The sequence below is a fragment of the Notolabrus celidotus genome, chromosome 17 (genome assembly GCF_009762535.1).
Source record: "Notolabrus celidotus isolate fNotCel1 chromosome 17, fNotCel1.pri, whole genome shotgun sequence".
NCBI classification, from domain to species: Eukaryota; Metazoa; Chordata; class Actinopteri; order Labriformes; family Labridae; genus Notolabrus; species Notolabrus celidotus.
This window is the reverse complement of record NC_048288.1, coordinates 30,841,726-30,852,770: the sequence shown is the minus strand read 5'-3', so window position 1 is coordinate 30,852,770 and position 11,045 is coordinate 30,841,726.

Genomic DNA, 11,045 nt, shown 5'->3' with positions numbered 1-11,045 from the left:
GATAAATAGATGAATAGATAAAAGTATATATTAAAGTATAAAAATGAATAAATAAATGGATGAATAGATGAATAAATAAATAGAGAAAAAAAAGAATAAATACAAAAATAGAAAAAAGAAAAAATTAATAAGACAATTAGAAAATAAAGACAAATAATTAAAATGAATAAATAGAAAAATGTATATAAATAAGTAGATAGATGAATAGATAAATAAAAAATAATAGAATAATAAAGAGATGAATAAATATATAAATAAATAGAGGGGTAGAAAATAAATTGAAACAAACAGATGAATAAATAGATGAATTCATAAAAACATAATTAGAAACATAAATAAATAAATAGAAAAATACATAAATAGACAAATAATTAAAATAAATAAATAGAAAAATGTATATAAATAAGTAAATAGATGAATAGATAAATCAAAAATGAATAGAAGAATGAATAGATGAATAAATAGATAAATAAATAAATAAACAAATACATAAATAAACAGAAGAATAAATAGATGAATTTATACACATAAAAAGAAACATTAATAAATAAATAGATACGTCAGAAGTGTTCTTCTCTCCTCTGATGTGAGGATTTTCCAGACTTTAATAGATGTTTCCTTAGACTCCAGGAAATTCAAATTTATGATCTGCTGCAGATAAAACTACAAGATTTTCACACACAAAGTCATGAAACATGTTCAACGTGAGGCAGGCGGAGCGGCGACCTCCACATCTGATCTGATCCAGAGAGGGAGCGAGGAAACTCTCCGGAAACAGCCCCTCAAACTCTAAATAAACTCTCCTCTGAGGCTAATTTAAACCTGCAACACTCCAACATCAGTGTGTGTGTGTGTGTGTGTGTGTGTGTGTGTGTTGTGTGTGTGTGTGTGTGTGTGTGTGTGTGTGTGTGTGTGTGTGTGTGTGTGTGTGTGTGTGTGTGTGTGTGTGTGTGTGGGGAGTTTCCTGGAGGAGTAGGGACTGATGGGGAGTTTCCCTCCCTGCTACAGAGAGGAAGAAGATGTAGTTAAGAGAGAGCGTTAGAGACCCTCCCCCACGCCGCAGTCCACCTGACCCGGGCAGGAATTTGGCGAGGAGACTTGAAACCTCCTCTTCTCTGACTCCTGTGGAATTTCAAAAGTCACACACTCAGTCCACCCGTTAGGGGCGTGGCCTATCTGGCTGATGGGTGAGCCAAAGGTCAGTTGGAGTCAGTATTTCCAACATGGCGGCCGTCATATCGTCGTGTGACATCACTGAGATGTTTCACAGATCGTCTGTGAGGTTTGCGTCTGAAAGTCAGATCCTGGAGATGTTAGAGGTCGCCTTCTTTCCTTCCTCTCGTCTCCTCGACGACCTTTTTCTTTTCCACTCCTGTGTTCCTCTCTCCTTACCTCACTCTTCCTTCCTTCCCTTTCTTCCTCCTGTCCTCCTTTCCCCTCCTTGTCTTCCTTTTCCCCTGATGGGTCCTTTCCTCTTATTATTCTCACTACTTTCCCTTGTTTCCTTTCCTTTCCTGTTTCCTATCCTCTCTTCTTTCTTTCCTCTTCCCCCCCACTTCCACTTCTTTTCTCTCCCTCATTCCTCCTTTCTTTCTCTTTCATCCTCTCTCCTTGTCTCCTTCCTCCCTTTGTTATCTCTTCTTTCCTTGCCTCCTCCCTTTCATTTTATCCTCTCTCTCCTTTCTCTCCTTCCTTCCACTTTGATCTCCTTGTCTCCTTCCTTCCTCTTTCTCTTCTCTCATCTCTCCTCTCTCCTTTCTTCCTCTTTCATCCTCTCTCCTTGTCTCCTTCCTCCCTTTGTTATCTCTTCTTTCCTTGCCTCCTCCCTTTCATTTTATCCTCTCTCCTTTCTCTCCTTCCTTCCACTTTGATCTCCTTGTCTCCTTCCTTCCTCTTTCTCTTCTCTCATCTCTCCTCTCTCTTTTCTTTCTCTTTTCTCCTCTCTCCTTGTCTACTTCCTTCCACTTTGAACTCCTCTCGCCTTGTCTCCTTCCTCTATCTGTTCTCCGCTCCACTTGTCTCCTTCCTTCCTCTTTAATCTCTTCCTCTCCTTGTCTCCTTCCTCCCTTTGTTATCTCTTCTTTTCTTGTCTCCTCCCTTTCATTTTATCCTCTCTCTCCTTGTCTCCTTTCTTCCACTTGAATCTCCTCTATCCTTGTCTCCCTCCTTTCTCTTCCTCTTCTTGTGTCCTTCCTTCCTCTTTAATCTCCTCTCTCCTTGTCCCCTCTCTCCTTCCTTTTTCCTCCTCTCCTTGTCTCCTCCCTTCCTCTCCTCCCTTCCTCCCTCTCCTCCCCGGCCTCTCTCTAGGATCTGCAGACGTGTTTTGTCTTGTTGTTGTTGTTTCCTTGAAGAATGCTTCCTCTTTGTTAAAACTGATCCTATTGTTGATTATGGAGACGCTGCGTTCACTGACCTGTGGGAAATCAGAGTACTGAACCTTAAACTAACAAAGACACGTGGAACTTTTTTATTTTTCAGCACTTTCACAAACACATGAGACAAAGTGGAGATTTAAAGACCGCCATGTTCGTTGACTTCCTGTCCGCCCCACAGTGACATGATGTGTTCATGTTCGTGTGTGTGTGTGTGTGTTCATGTGTGTGCTCATGTTCATGTCTGTGTGTGTGTGTGTGTGTGTGGCTGACGGGAGGCCTCCAAGGACAGATGTGTGCCTTCCTGTGCAGATGTTGTTGCCAGGGAAACAATGACAGGACATGGTTTAATCGCCGCGATGAACAGCTGGAGGGCCTTCCTCTGTGTGTGTGTGTGTGTGTGTGTGTGTGTGTGTGTGTGTGTGTGTGTGTGTGTGTGTGTGTGTGTGTGTGTGTGTGTGTGTGTGTGTGTGTGTGTGTGTGTGTGTGTGTGTGTGTGTGTGTGTGTATATCCCCGGGGCTCTGTGCGCAGTGACAAGTTCTTCAGTTAATCACTCTGAGCTGAGCGGTGACAGCAGAGGAACGACGATGAAGACACTTTTATTTCATGCTATGAACAGGCAGTTTCAGGTACTATTTACACACACACACACACACACACACACACACACACACACACACACACACACACACACACACACACACACACACAAACACATGCACCATGCAGAGACACAGACTGTTATTACAGATTGTCTCTTGTTGGCTGTCTGTGTTTGTTTCATTTGCTGTGATTCACACTGACTCTCTTTGGCATGCCTATGCTCTCCGTCTGTTAATATACTTTTCAGTGTGTGTGTGTGTGTGTGTGTGTGTGTGTGTGTATGCATGCTTTTGTCTAGCAGGATGTTGTATATAGACACGTAACTTTGTTTTGGCAACAGAGTAAACTCTTGTTTTCACCCTTTGAACTCTCACCTCTTGTTGTTTCTGCTCAGTGTGGTCCGCTCTAGTCCAGTCAAAGTAGAATTATTAGCATGCAGTGAGTTAAAGTTGGTGGAATGGCTCTGTTCTGGGAGCTCCCTGCCCTTCCATGTTCCTACGTGGAAGGGCAAAGCCTGAGGCGAGGGGAGAGCATCAGAAAACAACATGTTTAGAGCGTTTTTCGACCGGAGGAACTTTACCCCTGAACTACGTATGTTTCGACCTGTGGACCCAGGGTCTAAATTTAGTTCAGGGGTAGATAATCTCCCCCCTAAAAAGCCCTGCTAGGGGGGTAGTACTTTTCAAAGGTCCCAGGACTTTCGGGGGGCGGGGCCTGCAATGCTGAACGTGTCTGATTGGTAGATTAACCTCAGTGTTTTTATTCCTCCCTCCGTCCACAATAACATCACACACATCTGTGATTCTCTTGATTTCTCTTTCTTTCATTAGTTTTTATTTGTTCTATCTTTTTTGTATGTGTGTGTACTTTTCAAAAGAAGAAGCTGTGATTCTCTTGATTTAGCAGCTTGTAACAGTAGTCTTCTTTCAGCCCACCGTGAATGCGTCTCTCCTCCCGGTGTTCCGGTTTTAAAAGTGACCCTGTAAACTGGAGACCTTCAGCTGAACGTGTCAGTGTTTGTGGAGTTTACACAGCTGTTGAAACACAGAGGGAGTTCCTGGGAATGCAAACTAGTTTAGTTTTTATTAAGATTTCAAAATATCCTCATCAGATATTTAATGATCGTCTAAAGACGTTTATGAGGGATGCATCCGGCTGAGAGTCTCCAGTTAACAGGGTCGCTGTTTAAACCAAAACACCGGCCGATCTCTGCCACAGCTTTTTGAGTTCAAAAGGATTTTAAAGCCGTGTTGAAACGTCTTTGCTACTCGCGCTTATCTCCTCTCACGTGTTGATTCATTCATTGCTTTTTACATGTTTTTAACCGCAGGCGCAAAATTTTCACTATTTTTCATGTTTTCTGCTTTTGGAGCACAATTTCATATTTGAGGAAAATTATTTTTTCGACAGGGTCTGGGGTAAACTTTTTTGTCAAATATTTTTTCTCAACATTTTTTTCCAAATTTTTTTTTCCAATTTTTTTTCCCCCAAAAATCTTTTTTCAAAAAATTTTTTTTTTTTAATTTTTTTTTCCCAAAATTTTTTCAAAACAATATTTTAAAAAAAAAAAAAAAATGTTCAAAACATTTTTTTCATAACATTTTTTTCAAAACATTTTTTTCAAAGCATTTTTTTCAAAACATTTTTTTCAAAACATTTTTTTCAAAACACTTTTTTCAAAACATTTTTTTCAAATTTTTCAATCTCACGTTCATGGATTCAGTGAATCCATCTGTGATGAAACAGACCAGCTGAGTCTCTTCATGCTAACAGGCTAACTGTTGTGTTGTGTTGCTGTAAGTTCAGGGTAAAGTAGTTCTGGGGGCTTAAAGACCCCGGAACTCTTGGTCGAAATGCACCTTATGTGGTTTCTGTTTTTTCTGGAGCTAGCCTCTAGTGGACACTCCATGAACTGCAGTTTATAACACTTCTGAATGGGCTTCAAACTCATAAATATCATAAAAACATGTTCAATTAAAAGTTTGAGGGATTATATTTCCCATCATGCTTTGTGGTGATGTAAACAGTGTGATGTTGCTGATCTTTTCATTACACCTTGTGAGTCTTGTTTACATAAAACCTGCAGCAGGAAGTGGAGTCATGTCGGAGCACTTCCTGTTTGCACGGAAACCTCAGATCTCGAACACTCACCAGTGATTTTAGGAAGAAGTTAAACTCTGGGGAGCATGTTTGATGTGTGTTAGATATTAGTTTGTTCTTACCTGCAGAGTCCGGCAGTGTGATCCAGCTCCAGGTCTAGGTGTGAGTCTTCTTTTGGTGCCTCGTGGTGAGTTAGAGGAACTGATGCTGGCTCAGAGTCAGAGTGTGAGGAGATGAAGCTCTGCAGAGTTCCAATGTGGGGCAGAGACGACACATCATTTATTTCTTTCCCCTGTAGAGCCGGCTCACACACACACACAGTGAGTGTGTGTGTGTGAGTGTGTGTGTGTGTGTGTGTGTGTGTGTGTGTGTGTGTGTGTGAGTGTGAGTGTGAGTGTGAGTGTGTGTGCTCCCTCGTCCTGATCAGAGGCTCGACTGGAGACGGATGAAACTCTTTGATTTCCCCTAATGAGGGGAGGAGAGAGAGAGGGATCTGAAGAGGTAAAGGTAGAGAAGGTTCAGATGAGAGAGAGAGAGAGAGAGAGAGAGAGAGAGAGAGAGAGAGAGAGAGAGAGAGAGAGAGAGAGAGAGAGAGAGAGAGAGAGAGAGAGAGAGAGAGAGAGGAGCAAAGGCAGAGAAAGGTCGAGCGAGGTACAGAGTGAATCTGAGAGAGAGAGAGGACGAGACAGAGGCTGCACTGTCCAACAGATCACTTTTATGTGTGTGTGTGTGTGTGTGTGTGTGTGTGTGTGTGTGTGTGTGTGTGTGGTGTGTGTGTGTGTGTGTGTGTGTGTGTGTGTTATGGACGTATTACCATGGTAACGCAGTTGGCATGGCGACAAAGTTTTTCGTCTCCTAGTTGTCCCCCTTCCTCACACCTCTCTCTGTCTCCCTCTCTCTCCCTCTCTCTCTGTCTCCCGCTCTCTCTCTCTCTGTTTCATCCTTCTCTTTCACATTTCTCCATATCTCATTCCCTCCTTTTTCTCTCTCGCCCTTTTACTCTCTCTCCCTCTTCCTCTTCCTCTCTGTCTCTCCCCTTTTAACTCTTTCTCTCTCATCACTCTCTCTCATAACTTTTTTTCTCTCCCTCTTTCTGACCCCTTTCTCCCTCTCTCCTTCTTTCCCTCTCATCTGTCTCCTCCCTCTTATATCTCCCTCTCCTTTCAACTCTCTCTCTCTCCCTCTCTCCTCTCTCTCATTCCCTCTCTCTCTCTCTCTCTCTCTCTCTCTCTCTCTCTCTCTCCTCTCTCTCTCTCTCTCTCTCTCTCTCTCTCTCTCTCTCAGTCTTAATCTCATGTATTCGTGGATTCTGTTTTTAATCTCGTTTTAAATTCATGTTTGATTAAAAACATGAACTCGATCACTGGTTCTGAATAAAAACACTAAAGTTTCCTTCATAGGTTTATTTTATTTTATTAAGAGTTAATATTTCAGGTTTTATTAGATAAACACTTCAAGATTTCAACATTTCTCTCTCATGTTCAAAGACTTCAAACTCAAAAACAACGACAAATAAAAACACAGATTTAACAAAAAGAGGGAGAGAACCTCTCAACGTGTGAAACAAAGTTCAGTTTGACCTCACGTAACCCCGACACACGACACAACCTCAGTTTGTTTCCTGCAGAAAGGCACCCTGGGAGTTGTAGTCCATCATGTTGGTCTTAAAAAAGGAGGAGAGTCTGAACGACCTCTGACTGAATCACACGACTCCTCCTCCACAAGAATAGAAACTTCATCATTTCATCCGAGTCCTCTGAATCCCCTTAGTCCTGCTGCTCTCTGTGGATCACTTACACACACACACACACACACACACACACACACTGTGTGTGTGTGTGTGTGTGTGTGTGTGTGTGTGTGTGTGTGTGCAGAGCTGAGATTGAGGCTCTCGTCTTGCCAGCTCCTGAATAAATCATGTCGTCCTCCCTCTGCTCCTCTTCATCAATTCTTAATGCTCTCTCTCTCCTCCATCACTTCATCCTTTTTCTCCTCCATCTTTGTTTCTCTCTCTTCAGATCGTCTCTATAGCTTGCTTAAATATATTTTAAAGCATGTATATAATGTAGTTTTGTTTCTTCTCATCACAGACTCATTGGTATCAGCTCTCACCTTCACTCCTCATATTCAGACTTGTTATTTTCATTGTGTGACTTAAAAGGCAGAAAACAGTGCTCGGGTGATTCACAATGGTGTCATGGCACAGTTTGTCCAGCAGGGGGAGCTCAGACTCTACAGCTCACAGTGTTCTCCAAATAGACCGTACTCTATGTTCTATTATTAACAAAGACCCAACATCAAGACAGGATCAGATCCAGTCCCATCTTCCAGAGAGGACTCAGTCTGATCTCATCTTAATCCACCATGAGCAGAGCACTTTGCAGCATTTAGCAAGTTACAGTGGCAAGGACAAACTTCCTTTAACAGGCAGAAACCTCCAGCAGGACCAGACTCATGTTAGACACACATCTGCTGAGACCGTGTTGGAGAGAGGGATAGAGGGAGGTGAAGAGAGAGAGAGAGAGATGATAGTGGAGAGACGGATAGTAGTAGTTGTAGCAGCTGGAGTCTGGCACGTCCACATCAGCAGAGATCCAGAGGAACCTACGAGACAAGGGAGCTCAGGGACTCCAGAAAGGTCTAAGAAAAGAGAGAAGAGAGGGAGAACAGAAGAAAGAAAAAGAGGAGAATAAATGGTGAAGGAAAGGATAGAAGGAAAGGACAGGATAAGAAAAGGAGACATAAAGGATGAAGAAACATGGAAAGAGAAAGAGAGAAAGAAAGGAATGAAATGAAAAATAGGAAGGAAGGAAGGAAGAAAGAAAGAAAGAAAAAAGGAAAGACATAAAGAAGAAAAAGAAACAAGGGATGAAATAAATAAAGGAGGAGGGAATGATAATAAGGAAGGAATAAAGAAGGAAGGAAAGAAAGAAGAAAAAGGAAGGAAGGAAGAAGGAATGAAAGGAAAAAGGAAAAAGGAATGAAAGAATAAAAGAAAGAAAGAAAGAATAACAGAAAAGAAAGGAGAAAAGAAGGAATGAAAGAACGAGAAAGAAAGAAAGAAAGAAAGAATCAAAGACGGACTTTGAATGACTGACCCAAAAAAGGAAGCCACGCCCCCTTTTCCTGACCCATCCAGGTGTGACATCACATCCTCTAACCTTACTGTTGTCATCAGTAACACACAGAGAGATTAAAGAGGTCTGATCACCTGGTCTGTGTGTTTGTGTCCGTGAATCCCTGCACTACATTTCCCATAATGCACCTGTCAGTCAAACAGCACCACGTCCTCTTCTGTTGATGCGTCCTCAGATTCTGTAGATGGAGCTCTTTTCTTATCTTTCAGTCACTGCCGAGAATATACTGAGTGTGTGTGTGTGAGAGTGTGTTTGTGTGTGTATGTGTCTGTGTGTGTGTGTGAGTGTGTGTGTGTGTGTGTGTGTGTGTGTGTGTGTGTGTGTGTATGTGAGTGTGAGCTCATGAACTCTACATTTAAACCTCATGTGGAGCGTTGAGCGTCAGATAACTGAAATACTTCAGATGTATTTGTTCCTGATGTCCTCTCGGATCTTTGACAGGTGACAGAGCACCTGTGTGTGTGTGTGTGTGTGTGTGTGTGTGTGTGTGTGTGTGTGTGTGTGTGTGTGTGTGTGTGTGTGAACTCATGAACTCTTGCTCCCACTTCATGACTTGAAATATATTTATGAATAAACATTTCTCCCGCTGACCGACTCTCTGATCTCTAACAGGTGACCGTGAGCTGTCTGCCTGTGTGTGTGTGTGTGTGTGTGTGTGTGTGTGTGTGTGTGTGTGTGTGTGTGTGTATGTGTGCACGCACATGCCTGCCCGTCTGTGAGTGTGTGAGATATTTGAGCCTCGCACAAGGCCAGCGGAAATGCACTTTATGCCTCTAACCTGACAAATCCCAAGCGTGTGTGTGTGTGTGTGTCTTTGTGTGTGTGTGTGTGTGTGTGTATGTGTGTATGTCCTCGCCATCCGGCCTGTTAATTTGATTGCGTAACGGGCTTAGACGGGGGGGGGGGCGCAGATTGTCTGGAATGGCACACCGCTCACTCAATCCGTGATAGCTGCTGCCATGGAGAAGCTTTACACACACACACACACCCAACACACACACACACACACACACACACACACACACACACACACACACACACACACACACACACACACACACACACACACACATGTTTACATTGACATTGGAGGCATTTAGCTGCTCTTACTCGCAGCGTCTCACATAAAGAAACAGAAAAAGGCTTTTAAGGCAACAAGCCGTTTCAATGTCACACACGCGCACACACACACACACACACACACACACACACACACACACACACACACACACACACACACACACACACACACTACAGGGATAAGAATACAGAACAACAGTCTTCTTGGTGTCATCTATTTTTATTAGCAGAGTTAATGAGGGATCTGAGAGACGAGGCCTCTCTCTCTTTCTCTACACACACACACACACACACACACACACACACACACACACACACACACACACACACACACTTGCCATCCATCACTGTAATGTAACCACCGAGTCCTCCGTCCTCTTCCAGCCGGACTCTGCCTTGAATCTTTGTTGTCGTCAGAAAAACATCTACAAACTGTGAAATGTCCTCATGTGTGTCTAACATGAGTCTGGTCCTGCTGGAGGTTTCTGCCTGTTAAAGGAAGTTTGTCCTTGCCACTGTAACTTGGAAAGACTCTGAGGAGAACATTTGTTGTGATTTGGCGCTTTATAAATAAAGATTGATTGTTAGTCAGTAAGTTTTGAATCCGGGGAGTTCGACTTTTCTTTTCCTTTCTTATGATAACATCATTTGAAGATGACCCAAATCTCCAAATGTGGCGTGACCGTCCGCTTTAAGGATGAACTCGTTGCATCGAGGTCGTCAAGTTTCCTCTGACACCAAGTAATGTGCCTCAAAAGGTCAAAGGTCAAAGGTCAACCTCAAAATGACATCATAATCTTGTGTTAAAAGCGAGTGGCAACCTCCGGTCGTAACACATGAAGCCCATTCAGAAGTGCTCAAAACTGCAGTTCATGGAGTGTCCACTAGAGGCTGGCTGCAGAAACACCAGAAACCACGTACACCTCTTTTCAACCAGCGTGAACCGGGTTGTATTTCCGGGCTGGTGCTCGCTCTGGTTCAGAGCTGGATGAACTCTCAAACCAACATGGCACCCGTTTGATTATTCGCTCGCCCTAGCCTGTAGAAGAGGCACGTCATGACGTCCGATTTACGTGACCGCTTTTCTCAGCAGCGCTAGCGTGAACACTCCCTCACAACAACAACGATGGCGGATAATGGCGGCTTGTCTCCTCAGCTGACCGCTGCTTTGCCTTGGAATCCATTAGTCTCTTTGATTTGTTGGCTGCAGGACGATGGAGGAAACACGTTTGGTTTGTGTTTTTGATCACGGAAACCCCGCCCCTCGCCCCTGACGTAAGCAGTTCGCGGTTCTAGAACAGCCAAGAGTTGGAGCCGCTCTAGAACTGGTTTTCCAAGCCGGTAGCCGGTTTACTCGCAGTCCAAACACGAAAAACTGGTTCTCAATTGAGCACCAGCTCCAAACCAGCCCTGAAACTGCCTCAGTTCGAAAAGGGGTAAGACACACCCATTCAAAGAAGACGATTCGATATCGCTGCTACAGTTCCCGAAATTTGAAAGGAGTCATAAATCGTAACTTTACGATAAATACATAAGATAATCATGAGGCTTGAGGTGAGGTCACACCTACGTCAGCACTAAACTGCAACCTCCAGTCTTGAAAAAAGAAGCCGATGCAGAAGTGCTAAAAACTGCAGTTCATCGAGCGTCCACTAGAGGCTGGCTGCAGAAACACAGGAAACCACATACACACCCATTCAAAGAAGACGATCTTTACAGCAGAAATAAACATGTTTACAGCCTGGTTTTCAA